Source organism: Schistocerca serialis, chromosome 2, assembly GCF_023864345.2.
Source record: "Schistocerca serialis cubense isolate TAMUIC-IGC-003099 chromosome 2, iqSchSeri2.2, whole genome shotgun sequence".
Taxonomy (NCBI): domain Eukaryota; kingdom Metazoa; phylum Arthropoda; class Insecta; order Orthoptera; family Acrididae; genus Schistocerca; species Schistocerca serialis.
Window position 1 is genome coordinate 413434782 of NC_064639.1, and position 21009 is coordinate 413455790.

The 21009-nt window shown below is 35.9% G+C and overlaps 1 protein-coding gene across 4 annotated transcripts in view; it reads right to left on the reverse strand.

Moving 5' to 3' along the window:
• The window catches only part of LOC126457254 (E3 ubiquitin-protein ligase TRIP12), a 233130-nt gene extending 226800 nt beyond the window's left edge, over window positions 1-6330 (reverse strand). For 2 of the 4 annotated variants that reach the window (XM_050093414.1, XM_050093412.1), the window contains exon 1: window positions 6098-6330. The gene's annotated coding sequence lies outside the window, so the exon portion shown is untranslated. The remainder of the gene's footprint in view (window positions 1-6097) is intronic. The other 2 variants (XM_050093415.1, XM_050093413.1) reach the window with 1 other exon arrangement.
• Window positions 6331-21009: the final 14679 nt, after the last annotated feature.

Here is a 21009-nt window from a genome sequence, read left to right on the forward strand (position 1 = left end):
CTTCCAAAGCACACTTCACTTTTTCTAGCTTCCATTTGCCATATGAGGCCTTGCTGTGATTTGGAATGGAATGACGTTTTAAGGTAGAGCATCTCAAATATATGGTTTGACTTTTTAGCATTGACTCATGAAATCTCCTGGTCCCTGACATCACTTTCATTTCCCTCACTGATTTGAATTCCCCCCCACAAATTTTATGACATGTGGAAGGTTTCTTGCCTGAATGGACATCAATTCTATTCACACTTAATGATTTAGAAAAAGCCAAAAGAAATGATAAATGGCTGCACTACAAAGAAATATGACACTTCTCACAAAGAGACAGACGGGTCATTCCATGCCAAACTGAGCCTGAGGCTTATTTTTTGAAAAAACGCCAAATTGAACAATGTTATAGTTTTTTGAATCTACAAAAGTTGAATTTTACTGTCCTGAAAAAATTATAAAAATTACACAATTAACTGAGGAAATATAGTTAAACAAAGTTGGCGATTCTACAGATGAGGATGGAAAAGAAAAGGTTTGCTTTTTGTGTTGGCAGCTGTTTAAATTTGGGTTGCAGTGATTGTTGATGTTTTAATTGTTAAATTTCAAGATCAGAATCTTATCTTTCTGACAAACTTCAGTTTTTAAAGAAAGGTAAGTTATTAAGTATGCAGCTAATTCACAAAAGTTACTATGTATTTAGTGTCCCACCCGTGACAAAAAACATGAAAAAGTTTACCTTCTAACTCAGCAATTATAGTAATTCTATGTATTTTAGGTTAGAAGTAAGAAAAACAAATAAAAACATCCAATGAACCATAAGGCACCTTCTAAGTTGTAAATGATCATTTATAAATGTTAAAAGAAATTGTGTCCCACCCGTGACAGGTTTTTGATGTTGCTCAAATCTAAACCATTTGACACTTCTTGTTATTGTTAAGTTGATATAACAAGTGCTTTGATGGTTTACACTAAATAAAAACTTACTGTTTATTCAGAAAATGGGAAAACATCAGCAGAGTGTATGAGAAAACTTCGCGAAAAACTGAAGAAAGATACCAGCAAGTACAATGTCCATAAAGAAAAAGAAAGAGAGCAGGATAAAAGAAGAAGGGAAAATATGAAGATGAAGGTATCCTCCAGTGAAAAATCTTTATTGGAATATCTAAAGAAGGAGGCTGAAAGAAAAAATCAAGTACAGACAAACTAAAATCCATATTAATTAAAGATCAGTCTGAGACCTGTATTTCCCAGTTAGGATCATATAAATGTCCTCAGTCTCTTGGCAAAGCTGTTTCTCGGGTAAAGAAGGTGCTTCCTTCAAGCCCCTCAAAAAAATCAGCAGTAATAAAAAAGCTTGTAAGTGAAAGCTTACCTAAAAAGGTAGTAAAGCAGATTTTCCCAGTAGTGAAGAAAACATCTCGTAAACTTACAGGTGATAATCTGCTCAAAATACAAAATTTTTTCACGAATGATGAAATCAGCAGGCAGACACCTGGTATAAAGGATGTAAAGTCTATTGTAGACCATGAAACTGGGAAAAGAGATTGCAGAAACGTCACAGGAATATGACAGTTAAGGAAGCATTTTTTCTTTTTAAGCAAGACAATCCAGATATTGATATCAAGATTTCAAAATTCTACGAGTTGCGGCATACACAGATTACAGTGGTCACTATTTGTGTTTGGATGAAAACAGGGCTACAGTAATTTGCAATTGTGAGCGATGAACTGTGTCATGACAAGTACTCAGTTTATGCATGTTTGAAGAGTATAATAAGTAAGCTCGATACAAATTTTTTCTGATGGTTGCGCAGGTCAATTTAAGAACAAATTCACCATTTCTAACCTTTGCTACATGATGCAAGACTTTGGAGTGTCTGGAGAATGGTTTTTTTTTTTTTTTTTTTTTTGCAACATCACATGGGAAAGGTGCAGTGAATGGCATTGGAGCTGTAACAAAAAGGGCTGTTTGGAATAAAGTTAAGCAAAGAAAAGTCATCATCAGCAACGCACAGGAATTTTTAGACTGTGCCAAATCATCTGTTTCTGGAATAAACTTTCTTCTTCTGACAAAAGATCATATTAATGAAAACAGAGACCTTCTGGATGGTCGCTGGAAAGCTGTTAAAAAAAATAAAAGATATTCGCAGCAAGCATTACTTCAACGGTTACAATACCTGTAACCTAGTATGTGGTAGAACTTTCCTAAAATCAGATTTAGAGAAAGTGGAGGATTTCCCACTTTCGCCCAACATACATTCACTAACCTACACAGATTCTGAGATGAGTGATGAGGAATCATATCCTGATGTCCTGTTGACACCCAATTCCCAAGAAGTTACAGGTTCAGAACCAGCTGTGGAACAAATCATGCCAGGAACATTTATTTTAGTCGAGTTCCAAACTGCAAGAAAGAAATCCACTACATACAGATATGATGCAATTGCACAGAGAAGTGTAGAAGACAATGGGGAAATACAGATTATGTGTATGCGATCTGTTGGGGACTCAGCAAAGGTATTTAAAGCTGACAAGCAGAATGTATCCTACGTAGAGTTTAAACAAGTTCTTGCTATTCTCACGAATCCAAATGTCAAACATGTTGGGGACACCTCATATTATGAGTTTCCCGGCAATTTAGACATTTTCGAAAGTGGGTGAGAGGTCAAGTGTATTTTTTCAAAGTGGTACATTCTTCAAGTGAAATAATTAAGTACTCAGAACTGTAAACCAATACTATACCAAAATTTATATTATTTATAAGCAACAAAAATGTTGTACAAAGTTATTAAAACCTAAAGTGCGCTCTAAGTATATATTACCTACCGATTCATAGCTAACTGACATAATAAAATCAGTTTAAATTTAAAAAAAAAAAAGATTGTACTTCACATGAGTCCCACCCGTGACAATTCCTTGTCCCACCCGTGACAGTCTTTGATTGCAATTATTGTAAGTATTACTAATCTAATATTTATTGATATTATGTTATGTAGAGAATTGTTCTATTAATGCAAATTCAATATTTTAAAAAGAAAATAAGTGCATAAATCACAGAATTCTTCTAAAATGTTGGTGGTTATTCAATGCTACGTCTATTTGCTGTCCCACCCGTGACAAAGTTTTAAAGATGAATAACAGCTCAATTTGTAAACTTCTGACATTCAGATTTAAAGGGAAGGTAAAACAATTATTTGTAAGGCAACCAGTCAATTTTTACTTTATTTCTATTTATACTTTATGTTATATCAGCATCTGACTGTTGAAAAACTTAGTGCAACTGTCCCACCCGTGACAATGGAATCCCCCAGAGAGAAACTGTTGCATGTGGGCAATGCTCACAAACACATACCAGCAATTGTTACAGTGTTTTCATGTAAGTGCAGGTTTCAAGCAAGCTTCTGCAAACACACAGAACACTGTCACTGTGAGTTGGTGATTAGCTGCACAGATAAATGCAATATATTATTTTCTTTCAAAAATCACTTAGTTAATAAAATGAAATAAATTTTTCATGCCTAAAATTAATTTGTCTGCCTAGAATAACTGATATTTAAATATGCTAATTCAAGACCCTTGCATCTGAGGCAGTAGGTATCACACCTGGCTGAACTTAATTGAAATGATCTGTTTTTCGTCACTGTAAAAAGCCTTCTGATTTGCAGTTCATTTGCATGCCCATTCACAGGAAACTTATAATTTTTACTTTGTTAGAAAACTTACAACCTTACTAATTTTTAAGACAAAAACAAGGTTCCCATCTGGTTGGAGAAATGTGATATAAGTGTTTTTCAACATCCTTGTAATTTTTCCAAAAATCAAAGTGACACACACTAATATTTCTTCTAATTTTCTCCATAACTTTTTTGCTTAAATAAATACACTCTTGTTAACTATATGCCACTCTTAACTTCTGAAAAATAACTCCAAATGAAAAGCTTCATGTACACCCGAGTTATGAGTATTTCTGTAGATAAATACTATATTGCATGGGCATTTTTACAGTGCAAAAATATCAGAGCATCACTATATCAAAAAAAGAAATCAAAAAAGTTTTAGTCTGAGACTTAAAAGAATTATCAGAAGTTCTTGTTGTAAGAATAAGCAGGTATACAATGTTGCATGAAAATCTCAGATGGAGGGTTAGAAATCCTAGAATTACTGGACAATTTGACATAGAATGACCCCTTAGTCACAGCCTAGATGTTATTACTTAACATTCATCATTGTTGTTTAGAAATTTTATGGAGGTACTTCAGCTCACAATTTGTGGAAGAACAGGCTTAAATCCAAATCACTGATTCAAGTGGAAAACATTTGTTTTGGATTTACTATGCATAAAATAAAGAACCTTTGTTTACAGGAAAATAAACTCCACTTTAAAAGTGGACACCGAACTGCAAAAATCAGAAAAAAAATTCCATTCTCTTGTGGGCAATGTGCAGTAGAGCCAAGTAGAAAGACTAGAGGCCCTAATATAATTACAACAGAATGTTCTACTTAGTATCACTCATCAAAGGTCCCTGCAATTTTTCGCAAGTACAGGAACATTTCCAATAGACGCGTTGAATGAGTTAATAGCTGCAGGCTATCAAAGCGTTAGACTTTACTAATTTGTTGAACTCCTTGTATAGTTTTCGTTTATCGCCACAAATAATGAAGCAAGAAATCTTAATCAATACAATGACCAACAATGTTTACATGGTAATTATATTCTTCCCTTAATATACTGACGGCGATGTACACTCGTACTTGTTCCCACTTGGTTCGTCAGAAAATAAACTATTGCATTTACTGAGAACAACTGATAACTTTTTTCTATTTCCATGTAGTACTTAATAAAACTAAAGACAATTTCATTGGTCCTGATAATACCGTAATTACTGGACGTACCACCCAATACTTACAAGCAGTGTAAAAATCACAGGAACATTATGCGTTTACCTTGCATAAAAAAGTTTTGACGGCCTACGGCTTGAAAGTGACGTAATATGCACATACTTCGTGATTACATTTGGCAGAGTAATTCCACTGGCGTCTTTCAATAAAAAGGCACGATTCACCATTTAGAAGCAAATCATACTATCTGCAGTTGTTTAGTTGGGCATATATACGACCTTCGGATCATCTGTTCTTAGTTTCATCAGCTTTCAATGCTAGATAGACCACGACCATTGTAACTCATTAATCCAACTAGAACTAAATAAAACCATATTCGCGGCTTATACGTTGTCAGGCTGAACCTATCAACAACGATGTTTAAATATCGAATTACGTCTTGAACAGTAAGTTGTGTCAATAGACACATAGGTTGGTTATGTACCTTTTTTCCGCTCTTCCAAAGTGACTAATACACGAAAATTGAAAACGTATTTTACACTGACGACGCAGCTTGTTTAATGACATTAACTTACATTTGGGTCGCATTTTTTATGGAAATAAAGCTGTGAATTACTGGAACTTTATATTTCCGATAAGATCAAATTACAGCATCCGTTTGCCTACCTTAAACAGATAACAAGTTGGTTATTAAAGGCGAAATTCAGTCGCAAGCGACGAGCATAATTACATGTCGCCCATGTCACTGGAATCATGACTAAGCTAGAGGCCTATGATTTACAGCAAATCGTAGAAGCAACACTGAAATGTCACGACGGAGAAGCGAGACAATAACCAAATCCACAATTCTCGAAATAGTCTTACAAGTTCGTCCAGGTACCGCTGTTTATACCACACATTATACAAATGTGCACGATACCAACCAAAAGTTTAAAAATGAAACACTAGAATGCTAACAATCCGTTCTCTTTATTCGTGTTAATTTATTTTATCACTCGTGAAACAGAATCGATTGTACGGAAAATTACCGCAATAACCGTTCTTTTCACTCGAATTCGACACTTCCAAATAATAAAATTTGAAATGGAAACAAACCCGAAATTCACTCACCGCAAAAAAATGTCTACAGTAATGGATCTTCTGCAAGAAAAACAACAGCTCAAAGTCAAGGACCACCATTGTGAACTTGGGTTTCCATTCGCCAAGGACTACAGGGATAAAATTATTAGTATGTACAGCAGAATAAATAAACCATTGCAGATTAACCGTACCTCCTTCTGCAATCCGAATCAGCAGCAATAATTTTTCCGTATAGGACTGGCTACTGCAAATGCCAAACTGAATCGCCAGTCTCATCAACATCTCTCTCCCTTCTATCGTATGCTTCAAAATTGCACTGATTATGACAAATTCTTACGGCTTCGTAATGGATCCATGCTCTCTCTAATATAGTTCCATCATATTTTACAATTAAGAAAAAAAATCATCCATGTATGGTTACAGTACGATAGTACAACACACAGCCATATTACAAACACTTCTCTTCAACGAGACAAAGCAATAAAGCTGTGTCTCACAAATAACATAGCTCCACAGCTGTTCATGCCCTATCAATACGCACCAAACATGTTTCTCAGCTGCTTGTGACATCGATATTCACAGTCGACATGAAATGTCAAGAAAACTCAAAAAAATTAACACACAAGGACACAAACGTTGTTTCAGTGTACAGATTTTGTGAATATAATTTAATTTTAGTCGCGAAGTAAAAAGCTAAACTCTACTGCCTATACTTCAGCAGCTGATGATATTCGTGTTTTAGAGATAATCGACAGTTATCGATAGAGAATTAGCAATAGGACAACAAACAAACCCGCGAGTAACAAAATAGGATCATTGATCATAATTCAAGACAAGACGATTATAGTTTATGGTAAATTAATGTAACTAGCGTCCTAGCGGCCTGTGAATGCGTGTGTGGTTGAGGGCGCTCTTCGTTGTCATAGCGGCGTGTATTATCGTAAAAGTTTCTTTAACAGGTGTCAAAACTATCGTCCGCTTTAGTAACGCATATTTTGAGGAAATAATAGTCTCACCAGCTGTGAAAAATGAGTTTTTCATTCATCCGCTCAACTTCGGCAGCGTTGTATAGAGCATCTAGGAACCATACCTAAGGGAAAAAAATCAAAAGCAATTACTTTTAAGTTTTGTGTATTATCCGAACCCAAAGCAAATGCTTAGTCTTGCAGATATGGATATCAGCAAGCTGCAAATGGTGTAGGCAGTTTAACAATACTTTTCGAATAACCAAGTAGTCAATATTACCTACTAGAAAAAATAATAAAAGCAGAGTTGGGAGAATCAACTCTTGACGTCAAGACCCATAATACACAATGACGACCCACCGAAGATGGTTGAAGAACAATAAAGAGCGCAAAATACATCAATGACGTCATCTAGCCCATATTGTTGAAGTCATGTGTTCGGAGAGCTTGTGTTTACAGCTGCTCTATTTTCATGCACATGCGTTTCACTTTTACCAATTCACCCTTCAAGATCGGACTATTCATCAGCTTCCCAGACTAACAGTAGCACCAGACCCATCCGTATAGTGATTCGTGAGGATAATGTAGGACGTGATGGGTTTGTGTTGGGCTAGGCTACTATTCCCAGCAATTTTGACCTGTTGCAACAAAACCCTGAAATGACACATATGCATATTATTTATAATTATTCTTTCTATCCACAAATGCAAGACTCTATTGTAACTAGGACAGCAATGCTGAAGTTATTGTCCAAAACAATGTGACTGAAATTATTACCCATAGTAATATGATCCTCTGACTACGCTCATATCAGATTAGAATCTGTATGGGATACTGTAAAAAGTGAAACGTGGAAGATACACGAAGAGCAAGAAATTTAACTTGTAAATGCAGTTGGATATAAATATTGGCTAAAAGACATGCCAAATTACATGGAATTAATTTATAAACTCTTCCCAAGCACTTACCTTAAATTTCACACACCAGGGTAAACTTAGGTTTTTGACAGCATGACGTTAGTTCCAATTAGTAAGGAGGAAGAAATAAAGGTGATTAAAAGCCTAAAATGCAGAATGTTAGCTGGTGTAGGTGATTTACCAGTCTCACTTATATAACCTATACTGCTTCACAAATCCCCAGGCCCTTGGCTCACATTGTTAATTTATCATTCACTGAAGCAGTGTTTCCCCAAAGATTAAAATGATTGAAAGTGGTACGTTTTTTGAAGAGTGAGAATAGGAGTATAGCTGAAAATTACTGACCAATTTCCCACCTCTTGGCATTCTCAAAATTGATTGAGAGATTAATGAAGCAATGAATTGCCAAGTGCTTAGATGACCACAGCATACTGAATAATAAGAAACATGGATTTTGAATAGGTAGATGTACATGAACAGTGATAACGTCCTTAAGTCCTTAGATTCATGGTTCCATGCCAGTAGCCTGATCATAAATGCAGTGAAAACAAACTATATACAATTTGGGAAGATGAATCGAAATCAAGATCTCCATCTGGTACTGGGCAGGAATGAGTTAGAAAGGGTGCAGTGTACAAAACTGTTAGGAATGTATGTTGACCAAGACCTAAACTGGAAAGATAATGTAATTAAACTCTCCTGGAGATTCAGTTCCGCGTGATTTTCCTCTGAAAATTGTTTCTACTGTTTGCTCCTCAGATGGCGCTAATGGCTTATTTTGGTTACTTCCACTCAAATCTTGCAATAGCTATGCTAGAGCGCACTGTTAAGCTCCTGCATAAAAAACGGTATTTGCTTAATGTACCCTGCTTGTATGTATACAAATATTTGTTGATGACAAGAGCTAGACTTGGTGACCTGAAAAATCAAGCCCGATTACCATAGTTATAATACTCGCAATTTTAAGACGCTCTGTATATGCTGAAGTGCCAAAGAAAGAGGTATAGGCATGCATATGCAATAGAGATATGTAAACAGGCAGAATATGACACTGCAGTCAGCAATGCCTATATAAGACAACAAGAGTCTGGTGCAGTTGTTAGATCGGTTACTGCTGCTACAATAGCGGGTTATCAAGATTTAAGTGAGTTTGAACATGTTGTTATAGTCGGCACACGAAAGATGGGACACAGCATCTCCAAGGTAGCGGTGACGTGGGGTTTTACCATATGACCATTTCATGAGTGTACCATGAATATCAGGAATCCAGAAAAACATCAAATCTCTGATATCGCTGTGGCCAGAAAAAGATCGTGCAAGAATGGAACCAACATCAACTGAAGAGAATCATTCAACGAGACAGAAGTGCAACCCTTCCGCAAATTGCTGCGGACTTCAAAGCTAGGCCATCAACAAGTGTCAGTGTGTGAACCATTCAACGAAACATCATCAATATGGGCTTTCGGAGCCGAAGACACACTTGTGCACCCTTGATGACTGAACCACACAAAGCTTTACGCCTCGCTTGGCCCCGTCAACACTGACATTGGACTGTTGGTGACTGGAAACATGTTGCCTGGTTGGACAAGTCTCATTTCAAATTGTATCGAGTGGATGGATGTGTATAGGCATGGAGACAACCTCATAGATCCATGGACCCTGCATGTCAGCAGGGGACTGTTCAGGCTAATCGATACTCTGTAATGGTGCGGGATGTGTGCAGGTGGAGTGATATGGGACATCTGATACATCTAGATATGTCTTTGACTGTTGACAACTACATAAGCATCCTGTCTAGCCACCTGCATCCATTCATGTCCATTGGGCATCCCAATGGAATTGGGCAATTCCAGCTGGAGAGTTCAACACCCAACACATCCAGAAATGCTACAGAGTGGCTCTAGGAACACCCTTCTGAGTGTAAACACTTGCACTGGCCACCAAACTCCACAAACATGACCATTATTAAGCATATCTGGGATGCCTTGCAACTTGCTGTTCAGAAGAGATCTCCATCCCCTCGTACTCTTACGGATTTATGGACAGCCCTGCAGGATTCGTGGTGTCAATTCTCTCCAGCACTACTTCAGACGTTAGTCAAGTCCATGCCATGTCGTGTTGCGGCACTTCTGCATACTCGTGGGGGCCCTACATGATATTAGGCAGATGTACCAGTTTCTTTGGCTCTTCAGTGCAGAACAAGTTAGAACAATCCATACTCAAAGACATGTGAGCCAATTTGGTGTCATTCTTTACAGTGCCCTGCCAACATACATGAAGAAGTCGGAGTCAGAAAAGGCTTTTAGAGTAGAGTTAAAATCGTTTCTTGTTGGGAAGTATTTGTACAATGTAAATGAAAATGTTAGCTTGCAGGATTACTAGGCCTTTACTTATTGTTGACTCTTTTTTGAGTCTCTTAATTGATGTAACATCTATGCTGTATTTGTCTCTGCAAAAGAATGTTTATGCTGTCGGTTTTCTGTTTGCTCTGTTTCAAATACAGTGTAATACACAACTTCTGAGGAGGGGTCAGTTGCTAGCCTAGTTGTGAGGCACATAGTGTCAGCAGATTTTCACGTGTTTATGCTTTATACCATACTTTTCAGCAGAGCTATATTATGTGTCCATGGGTTTCATTTTTTCAGGAATATTTTCTCAAAGTTCCATAATTTACCTGCATGGTTCAGCAGTGCTTTATATAGTGTTCATGTCTTTTATTTTTTCAGAGGTGTTTTATAATAAAGTTCCGAAATTTATCTACATCACTGATTTTCTTGTTGTTAATTTGCGCTTTTGAGTAATGTTATGTTATATGTTCATATGTCTCCACTTTTTCAGTAGTGTTTTTATTTTCAAAATTGGTGTCTCAATGATTTATTTCTTGTCCATATTGCACACACAATGTTGACTCTGCCTCTGTGATTGCTCATCCAGTCATGTATCGAGCGAGACGGGTACACCAGTGATAATGTACAAGAGTTGCATGCAGGAGGACTAGGGTTATTTCAATCAAGCTATTCTGGCTTGGGTTTTCCATAGTTTCCGCAAGTTGCTAGTGTGAGTATTGAGATATCTCGTTTGATTAGGCCATGGCCAACTTCCTGTACTACCCTCACCTAACCCTCTCTTTCTTTGTTAAACTTTTATATATGTATACATTATTTTTGTACTGTATCTGACATGTCCAATATTATTGTACTAAATGGACATGAATGAATAAATAAAATTAATAAATAAATATTTAGTGTACAGCGTGCGTGTCAGTTCATGTGAAATCAACTGGTAGTCTCGTTAATGACATAGGGTCATTCCACGTTAAAGAGACTTTGTGACAAGAAAATTAAAATGACAATATTACAAATACAACTTTAAAAATGCCAAGTTAAAAGTACATTTGTTCATTGCAAAATAATCATGAATATGAAAAAATTAAATTTCTACCTTCACTAAGTGTTTAAAGTGCACTACTCTATGGCACCACAGAGAGGTATGTTTTATGCTATTTCCAGATGAGTATTAGTTGTGTTATCTATGGCTGATTGTTCTATTGTTGCAAAGAATATTGAAGCTAATTGCATTTCTTTATTTTGTTAGTTTTTAATATATATGCAGCTTGTAACACCCATAACTAAAAAGATACAAAAGTTTAATTTCTAATCTAGTAAATTTGTTCTGTACAATGCCTTTCTGTAAAAGTGAGGTTATGCACATGTTTTACAATATCATACCATTACATGGCATTCTGGAATCTTATTTAACACTCTTAGAGCTGTTACGGGTGTTACTAATTTTTGTTTCGGATGTTACTTAACACATGCGTAACACCCGTAACTTGATTTGGAAGGTTTAATGCCACCTTCATCTCTAGTAGGCCTAGGCCCTGCATTTAAATTATAACCAAAGGGTACTTCCAATAAGCCCCAGTAAAAAATCTGCTGTTATTAAAAAGATAGTTTCCGATATAATTGGCTCTGAAACTTTTATATGTTATACAAAACATTCCAGAACTCCAGCCTTAAGTGAAGAGGAAAAACTAAAAATTCACGAGTTCTTCACTAGGGACGACATAAGCCGCCAAGCTCCTGGGCATAAAGATCTTGTAACTGTATGGAAAAAGGGAGAATGTAAACAGAAATTCCAAAAGTTTCGCTTACTTTTGACTGTAGGTGAGGTTTACGAGGAATTCAAAAAACTCCATCCAGATATTTCTGTAGGAAAGTCCACGTTTTATTCACTGCGACCACCTTCTGTTCTCCTATCATCATATACACCACATAATGTATGTATGTGTGTGTAAGTACCACTACAATTTCATAAGCATACTTGAGTCTTTGAGCAAAGCTGTTCCATCTGTTCCAAGCAATCACAAGGAATTATTGAACGAATTAAGTTGTAATTCACAGAACGAAGACTGTGTTTTAGGGTCATGCCAGGAATGTCAAATTAAATTGAGCAAATTTATTCCAGAAGGCTTTGACTTAACTAAAAAAATTGTCTGGAATCAATGGGAAAACGATGCGAAACATCGTCCTTGTCTTAGTGAAAATTCAGGGAGCCGCGATTATGCCTTAGCATCACTGGTTGACAAATTGCCTCAGTTTAAAAAAACATTGCTACGTGAAGATAAAGCAGAGTGATTTCTTCCAAGGAAAGAAAAACAGCTCTGACGTTGAAGAATGTGTTCTTCAACTGGACTTTGCAGAGAATTATGCGCTAATTTCACAAGATGAGGTACAGAGTGCACAATGGGCGCATTCAAAAGTAACTATTTGCACTTTCTGCATTTGGTTTGCAAACCATGAAGTCAGGTCCTATGCAGTCACCAGTAACGACCTTTCACACACAAAATTTTGTGTATGGACTTTTCTTAAAACTGTTATAATGGAGATTAGAAAAGCTTTTCCTAAAGTTAAAAGAATTTTTATATTTTCTGCCAACTGTGCTGGGCAGTTCAAAAATAAATATACTTTGTCCAATCTATGTTATTTTGAGAGAGACTTTGGATTGCCAGTTAAGTGGAACTTTTTTGAGTTCACATGGTAAAGGAGCCATGGATGGCATTGGAGGTGCACTGAAGAGGAGCGTGTGGACAGCTGTTAGATCTAGGAAAGTTATTATTAATAACACAATTGACTTTTATGACTACACTCTGAAGAATTTTTCTAAAATTAAGCTACTATGGGTTGATAAGATAACAGTGGAGCATAACATTCCTATTTTGGATGAAAGGTGGAAAAATTTACAAGCGATTCCTCAAATCCAGGGCTGCCATCACTTTCGGCCTTACAACACAACTGATTTGCTGGTTTCAAAAACAGCAGAGTCATTAATGACAAGGGTGTCAGTATTTATCACTGAGGAGGCCAAAACTAAAACATTAGGCCTACATGCAAAAAGATGCATAAACTTCTATGAAGTGTGCAGTTCTGATGATTCTGATCAGGAGACTGTTTCACTATCTGAATCACAAGACAATATTGGAAGTGCTTGAGAGTTAAGCCTAAATAATAAAATTGAAAAGTCTGATTTAAAATTTGGGTTATTTGTCTTGGTTGACATTCCAAGTGACTGAAAGTAGCCAACGCTATCCAAAATTCAATACTGTTACTTGGGAATCTGCCAGAGTGAGGTTGCTGAAGAGGAGAATGTGAAAATAATGCTTCTGAAGTCAGTAGGAAAAAGTAAAACACTTTTTAAACTAGATGAAACTGATATTTGTTTTGTGAAATTCGGTCAAGTACACCAGAAATCAAACAACAAGGTAATCGTTTGTACTATGAGTTCAATTTTGAGTTGGATGTTGCTGAAAAAGATTATTAAATGAAGTTTTTAAACCTATCAATAATAAGAAAACACTTTTGTCATAAATTTATTAGGCCTACAAAATGAGGTAAATGTTAAGTAAGTAACGATATCTTGGCCTAGTTGTCCTATAAAATTGTAACAAATTTTTTTGTGTAATAAATAGCTTTATCCTTGAAATATGTTTTCTTAAATACACAATTTTATTCCAAATAAACTACAATAGTCCTACTTCTTCTCTTTTTATGCAATTGTAAGAGGTAGATTTATTTCTTCAAGAATCAAATCTGATGCATCTTTGTAACACCCGTAACATTTAATGTAACACCCGTAACAGCAAAAAAAATATATATATACTGAGTTATGATGTCCAAAAAAATAAAAATTTATATTTCAGAATAAAATTTGGGGCAATACCTCTTAACAGTTGTTTTACGAGAATAAAAGCTTCATCAAGTTTGGAGAAATTAGAGAATTCCCTAACTCATAACAGGGGCCAGGTCTACTTTTGGTAACACCCGTAACACTACTTTTTTGATTAATAACCAGGAGAACAATAAAACAACTCCAGTATCAACATTTCTAACATGAATTATAATGTAAGCCTTAAAAGTTTTCAATATTAAATTCAATAAATATTTTTCCTTACATTATTTTTCCTGATTTTAAGGTGTGTACATGTAACACCCGTAACTATGGAATTGCCCCATATCAGATTTTGTACATTTATAACAGCAGCTGTTTACATGAAAAATCCCACTTAAAATTATGGTTTTTGAGTTATTAATTTTTTTTAATTTGTTCCAAAATTATGCGATTTGTGTTATGTTTTGAAATCTTAAACTCACCGTATCTCAAAAACTATTTGAATTACAGATCTAAAATATGTACCATTTTATTCTCTTTCTTATAACTTGGGAACTACGTGCTTTTTCATAATATTCATTTCAATGTTGAATTTTCCAAACCAGTCTTATTTTTTAATTTTGGAAATTTGAAAATTGGAATTTGTAGTCAAACACAATGTTGACTCTATCCCTGTAATTGCTTATCCAGTCTTGTGTTGAGTGAGACGGGTGCACCAGTGATAATGTACAGGAGTCGCATGCAGGAGGACTAGGGTTATTTCCATCCAGCCATTCTGACTTGGGTTTTCCATAGTTTCCGCAAGTTGCTAGGGTGAGTATTGAGATATCTCGTTTGATTAGGCCATGGCCAGCTTCCTGTACTACCATCACCTAACCCTACCTTTCTTTGTTAATGTTTTATATATGTATACATTATTTTTGTGCTGTATCTGACATGTCCAATATTATTGTACTAATTGGGCATGGATGAATAAATAAAATTAATTAATAAATATTTAGTGTACAGCCTTCGTGTCAGTCCATGTGAAATCAGCTGGTAGTCTGGTTCATGACATAGCAGATTTTGATAATTTTTTGTACATTTATATCAGCAGCTGTTTACATGAAAAATCCCACTTAAAATTATGGTTTTTGAGTTATTAACTTTTCAAATTTGTTCCGAAATTATGCGATTTTTGCTATGTTCTGAAACCTTAAACTCACCATATCTCAAAAACTATTTGAATTGCAGATCTAAAATTTGTGCCATTTTGTTGAATTTTCCAAACCAATCTTTTTTTTAATTTTGGAAATTTGAAAATTGGAATTTGTAGTCACACACTATTAGTTAATGTGTGTGCAAAATTTCATGATACAACATATTAAAATTAATTTTATTTTGCTGGGAAGTGCAGCACCTAGTGTGTAGTCTGTAGGACTTTGGACTTATTACTAATTTGTAATGAAAACCAAATAAGGCTGTTAATTCATTTTTTACTTGGTAACAATCAGTTGATTATATTAGTGGGATTATATACTTAAATTTAGTCATATTTGGCTTTCCCACATTACATGTAAAAATATGTGCCCAAAAAGGCTACGATCAATTTACCTTAGTTATACCTTCATTTTATAAATACATTAATACTAATCAATGTTATTAATTAAACAACTTTATAGCTGTTATTGTTTAACAATGTCTTATTTGAGTGACTTACAATGAGATATGAATGGCAAATGATAATTATATCCAGCAATCATGAAACAAGTGCAAGGCTGCTTGGAGAGTTATCAAATCAGAAGTGGTTAATAGTAATAGAACTACTTTTGATACTACCAATATCACACCTGATGAAATGAATAACTTCTTTATTAATTCCGGTAACAAAGGACACCCAGCTCAAGAAAATGACAACTATAAATCAGGTATTAGTAAACATGTAGAGAAGACAAAGTTATTCATATCATAAAACAAACATGAAACAACTACATTCACGGCAGTACAAATTTTTGTCATTGGCGTTCCAGTAGCTGTGGCAAAATTCTGCAACTCAAAATAAGATGATTTATATGGTCTGTCAGATTTTGTTATTAAAAAGATAGTGGGCATTATACTACATCCACTTTGTATACTAATAAATTGGATTTTTGCTAATTGTTCCTTTCCAGCCTGCTTAAAGATAACAGTAGTTGTCCTTGTACTTATAAATGAGAAAGGTCATGTGTTGATAACTACTGTCCTATTTCTCTCGTACCAACACTTTTGAAAATAGTAAAACATTGCATGTATCAACAAATTTACAAACATTTCAACTACAGTGTAACTCTGACAGACACTCAGTATCGCTTCAGGGAAAATTCATCTACACTGAAAGCTGTTGAAAGTATTGTTTCAAAACTACCCAGTGATTTTGAAGCCAGATCACCTATTGATGCCCCGTTGATTGAGCTGAGCAAGGCATTTTAGATTCAGATAGATAAGCTCAGGTCCCATGACATTCGAGATACAGAAGTGACTCCTATAGAATCGTAGGTTAACAACATGAAGCAGAAGGAATACTTCAATATTATGAGCTCTGGATTCCTAGATATTTCAAGAGGCATGCGTCAAGGTTCTGTGCTGGGATCCTTACTGTTTATAATCTACCATCAATGGCTCACCTAGTATCACACCATACAAATCTCTTCTGTATGCTGCTGATACCACTTTCATTAGAACTAGAAATGACACAGAGGAAGAAAGCAAAGCCAGTCTGAGATTTTCTAGTATCTGGTTTAAAGAGAATGAATTAACTGTAAACCAAAGTAGAACGGAAAATGCAATTTTTAGTTTATGCATTACTAACAGTGATTGTGTGTCTGTTAAATTTCTTGGTGTACACTTGGGTTTCAAAATAACTTGGAACCTCCACACAGACTATATTAAGTCAAATACATGTTACATTAACTTAGAGTACGTGTGAGTGAAAACATGATGCTTAGCTCATGTTATGAATTTTTTTTCACAGGTACATAACAAACTTCATACTGCTCTGGGGCAGATCCACAGAGGCAAAAAGAATTTTTATGTGGCAGAAAAGGCTGTCAGATAAGTAGCAGGTGTTTTAAAAAACAAATGTACCCTGTAGGCCGCTTTTCAAGGAACTACATGTCATGACAGTTCCAACATTATTTATAGTAGTTGCCTGTCTACACAAAATAAAATCAAGATAACTATGTGGCAATCATTTTGTTGTTGCAAAGAAAAGACACAACAAGCCTTTGCAAGATTAAGCAACACTCACAATGGCTATACGTACCTTGGAGTAAAACTGTCCAATACACTGCCACCTGAAACACACTACTTCATTAAAAACTTTCAAAAATGTTCTACAAAACAGGCCTGAGAAGAAGGCTTTGTGTGCCATAGAGAAATATTTTGACTGTGCAAAAGAATATCTAAAATTTTAACTTATACTCATTTCCATTTTTATTATCACATAACATACCTTAAACAATCAAAGATTGTGACATAGGTGACTTGTCAGTTTTACGCTATACAGGGTGGTCCATTGATAGTGACCAGGCCAAATATCTCACGAAATAATCAAACGAAAAAACTACAAAGAACCAAACTTGTCTAGCTTGAAGGGGGAAACCAGATGGCGCTATGGTTGGCCCGCTAGATGGCGCTTCCATAGGTCAAATGGATATCGACTGCATTTTTTTAAATATAACGCCCATTTTTTATTACATATTCATGTGGTATGTAAGGAAATATGAATGTTTTAGTTGGACCACTTTCTTCACTTTGTGATAGATGGCGCTGTAATAGACACAAATGTATAAGTACACGGTATCACGTAACATTCCACCAGCGTGGACGGTATTTGTTTCATGATGTATTACCCGTGTTAAAATGGACCATTTACCAGTTGTGGAAAGGGTCGATATCGTGTTGATGTATGGCTATTGTGATCAAAATGCCCAACGGGCATGTGTTATGTATGCTGCTCGGTATCCTGGATGACATGATCCAAGTGTCCGGACCGTTTGCCAGATAGTTACGTTATTTAAGGAAACAGGAAGTGATCAGCCACATGTGAAACATCAACCATGACTTGCAACAAATGTTTTAGCTGCTGTCGCGGCTAATCCGCACATCAGTAGCAGACAAATTGGGCAAGAATCGGGAATCTCAAAAACGTTGGTGTAGAGAACACTACATCAACATCGATTGCACCTGTACCATACTTCTATGCACCAGGAAATGCATGGTGACGACTTTGAACGTCGTGTACAGTTCTGCCACTGGGCACAAGAGAAATTACGGGACGATGACGGATTTTTTACACGCGTTCTATTTAGCGACAAAGCGTCATTCACCAACAGCGGTAACGTAAACTGACATAATATGCACTATTGGGCAACGGAAAATCCACGATGGCTACGACAAGTGGAACATCAGCGACCTTGTTGGGTTAATGTATGGTGCGGCATTATGGGAGGAAGGATAATTGGCCCCCATTTTATCAATGGCAATCTAAATGGTGCAATGTATGGTGATTTCCTACGTAATGTTCTACTGATGTTACTACAAGATGTTCCACTGCATGACAGAATGGCGATGTACTTCCAACATGATGGATGTCCGGCACATAGCTCGCGTGCGGTTGAAGCGGTATTGCATAGCATATTTCATGACAGGTGGATTGATCGTCGAAGCAGCATACCATGGCCCGCACATTCACCAGATCTGACATACCCAGATTTCTTTCTGTGGGGAAAGTTGAAGGATATTTGCTATCGTGATCCACTGACAACATGCGTCAGCACATTGTCAATGCATGTGCGAACATTACGGAAGGAGAACTACTCGCTGTTGAGAGGAATGTCGTTGCATGTATTGCCAAATGCACAAATGCATTGAGGTTGACGGACATCATTTTGAGCATTTATTGCTTTAATGTGGTATTTATAGGTAATCAAGCTGTAAGAGCATGCGTTCTAAGAAATGATAAGTTCACAAAGGTACATGTATCATACTGGAACAACCAAAATAAAATGTTCAAACGTACCTACATTCTGTATTTTAATTTAAAAAACTTACCTGTTACCAACTGTTCGTCTAAAATTGTGAGCCATATGTTTGTGACTTATATAGCGCCATCTATCACAAAGCGAAAAAAGTAGTCCAACTAAAATATTCATATTTCTTTACGTACTACACGAATATGTAATAAAAAATGGGGGTTCCTATTTAAAAAAACGCAGTTGATATCCGTTTGACCTATGGCAGCGCCGTCTAGTGGGCCAAGCATAGTACCATCTGGTTTCCCCTTTCAAGCTAGACAAGTTTTGTTCTTTGTAGTTTTTTCGTTTGATGCTTATTTCGTGAGATATTTGGCCCGGTCACGATCAGTGGACCACCCTGTATATAATAATACTAAAAATAGACAGTAAAGTAATAATACGTATGGTGTAAAATCTTCAAAGAGGTATTTTAATTACAATTATAATGCATTGTTGCCATTCAAGAAATCTTCTGCACTATAGTAACATTTATCTTTCAGATATTTTTCCAAGTCTCTTTTGGTATCTTTTACATTTAGGTCATCCATACCTTTCCATATTTTATTTACAAATTTCATGCCCATATAGTATGGGGTTTTTTCATATGATTTCAATCGGTGGGTAGGTAACATGTAGCTCGTTCTATATCTAGTATCATATTGATGCAAGAAGCAGTTGCCCTCAAAAAGATGTGGGTTCTTTTCGTGAAAGTGAGAGTTTCATAGATGTATGTGCTTGGAATGCTCATTAGATCTAGTTTTACAAATAAAGGTTTACAAGGTTGCTTTGGTTTTGCTCCCACCATTGCTCGGATGATTCTTTTTAGTAATCTAAAAGCTCTAAGTAAATTTGTTTTTTCAGACCTCCAGAAAATTAAACTATACCTTATGACTGAAACAAAATATGCATTATATACAGTTTTTCTTTCAGCTAAATCAGTAATACTATACAACATATTCATAATATATACAAGGCTATCAGTCAACCCAGTATGTTGTCCACATGGTGACTCCATAACAGGTTTTTATTGACTAATACGCCAAGGATTTTGACGCAGTCTGACGTCTCTAATTTTTTGTCCATATACCTTTTTTCACTTATAGACTTTGCAGATTTTTTTGTGGTGAAATGAACAATTTCTGTTTTTGTAAAATTCAATGCCAAGTTTCTGTTTTTGACCCATGCCTCCACTTCCCCAAGTGTTTGTTCAATATGACAAATTAGGTCTACCTCATTTTTACAACAGACTACAGCTGTTGAGTCATCTGCATAGAAGACAGTATCAGACTGGACCTGGCATGGCATATCATTAATATAATACAGAAAAAGTAGTGGCCCTAATATTGAACATTGTGGAACACCTAATTGAGTGAATTTCCAGCCAGAGAGAAATTTCTTGCCATTGATGTTAATAAGTACTCTTTGTTTTCTGTTTGCCAAGTATGATGACATCCAGCTAAGAGATTTGCCTTGAAAACCATAGCATGCCACTTTTTGGAGAAGCAGGTCATGATTTACTGTGTCGAAGGCTTTGGACAGGTCACAAAAGATGCATGACACACACATTCTATCATCAAGACATCTGCTGGCTTTTGCGACTAATTCATTTATCACATGGATTGTGCTGCGGCCTTTTCTGAAACCATATTGATTGCATAAGATAATGCTGTTAGATGAATTGTGATTTTCAATCTGATCACATTCAGCTCTTTCAAATATTTTTGAGAAAATTGGTAACAGTGAGATTGGCCTATAGTTGCCCAATTCATCTTGTTTGCCTTTTTTATGTACTGGCCGAACTTCTGCATATTTTAATCGATCTGGGAAACATCCCTCATCAAAAGATTGGTTGATTATGATAGAGAGTGGATACACAATACTGTGACAGACTATTTTTATTATTTCAGTGGGAACCTCATCCCATCCCATAGATTTTGAATTTCTTTGGGACATTATGATTTTGATGGCATCCGAGATGGAAACACGAGAAAACTTAAAACATGGGCAATTACTGTCTGTC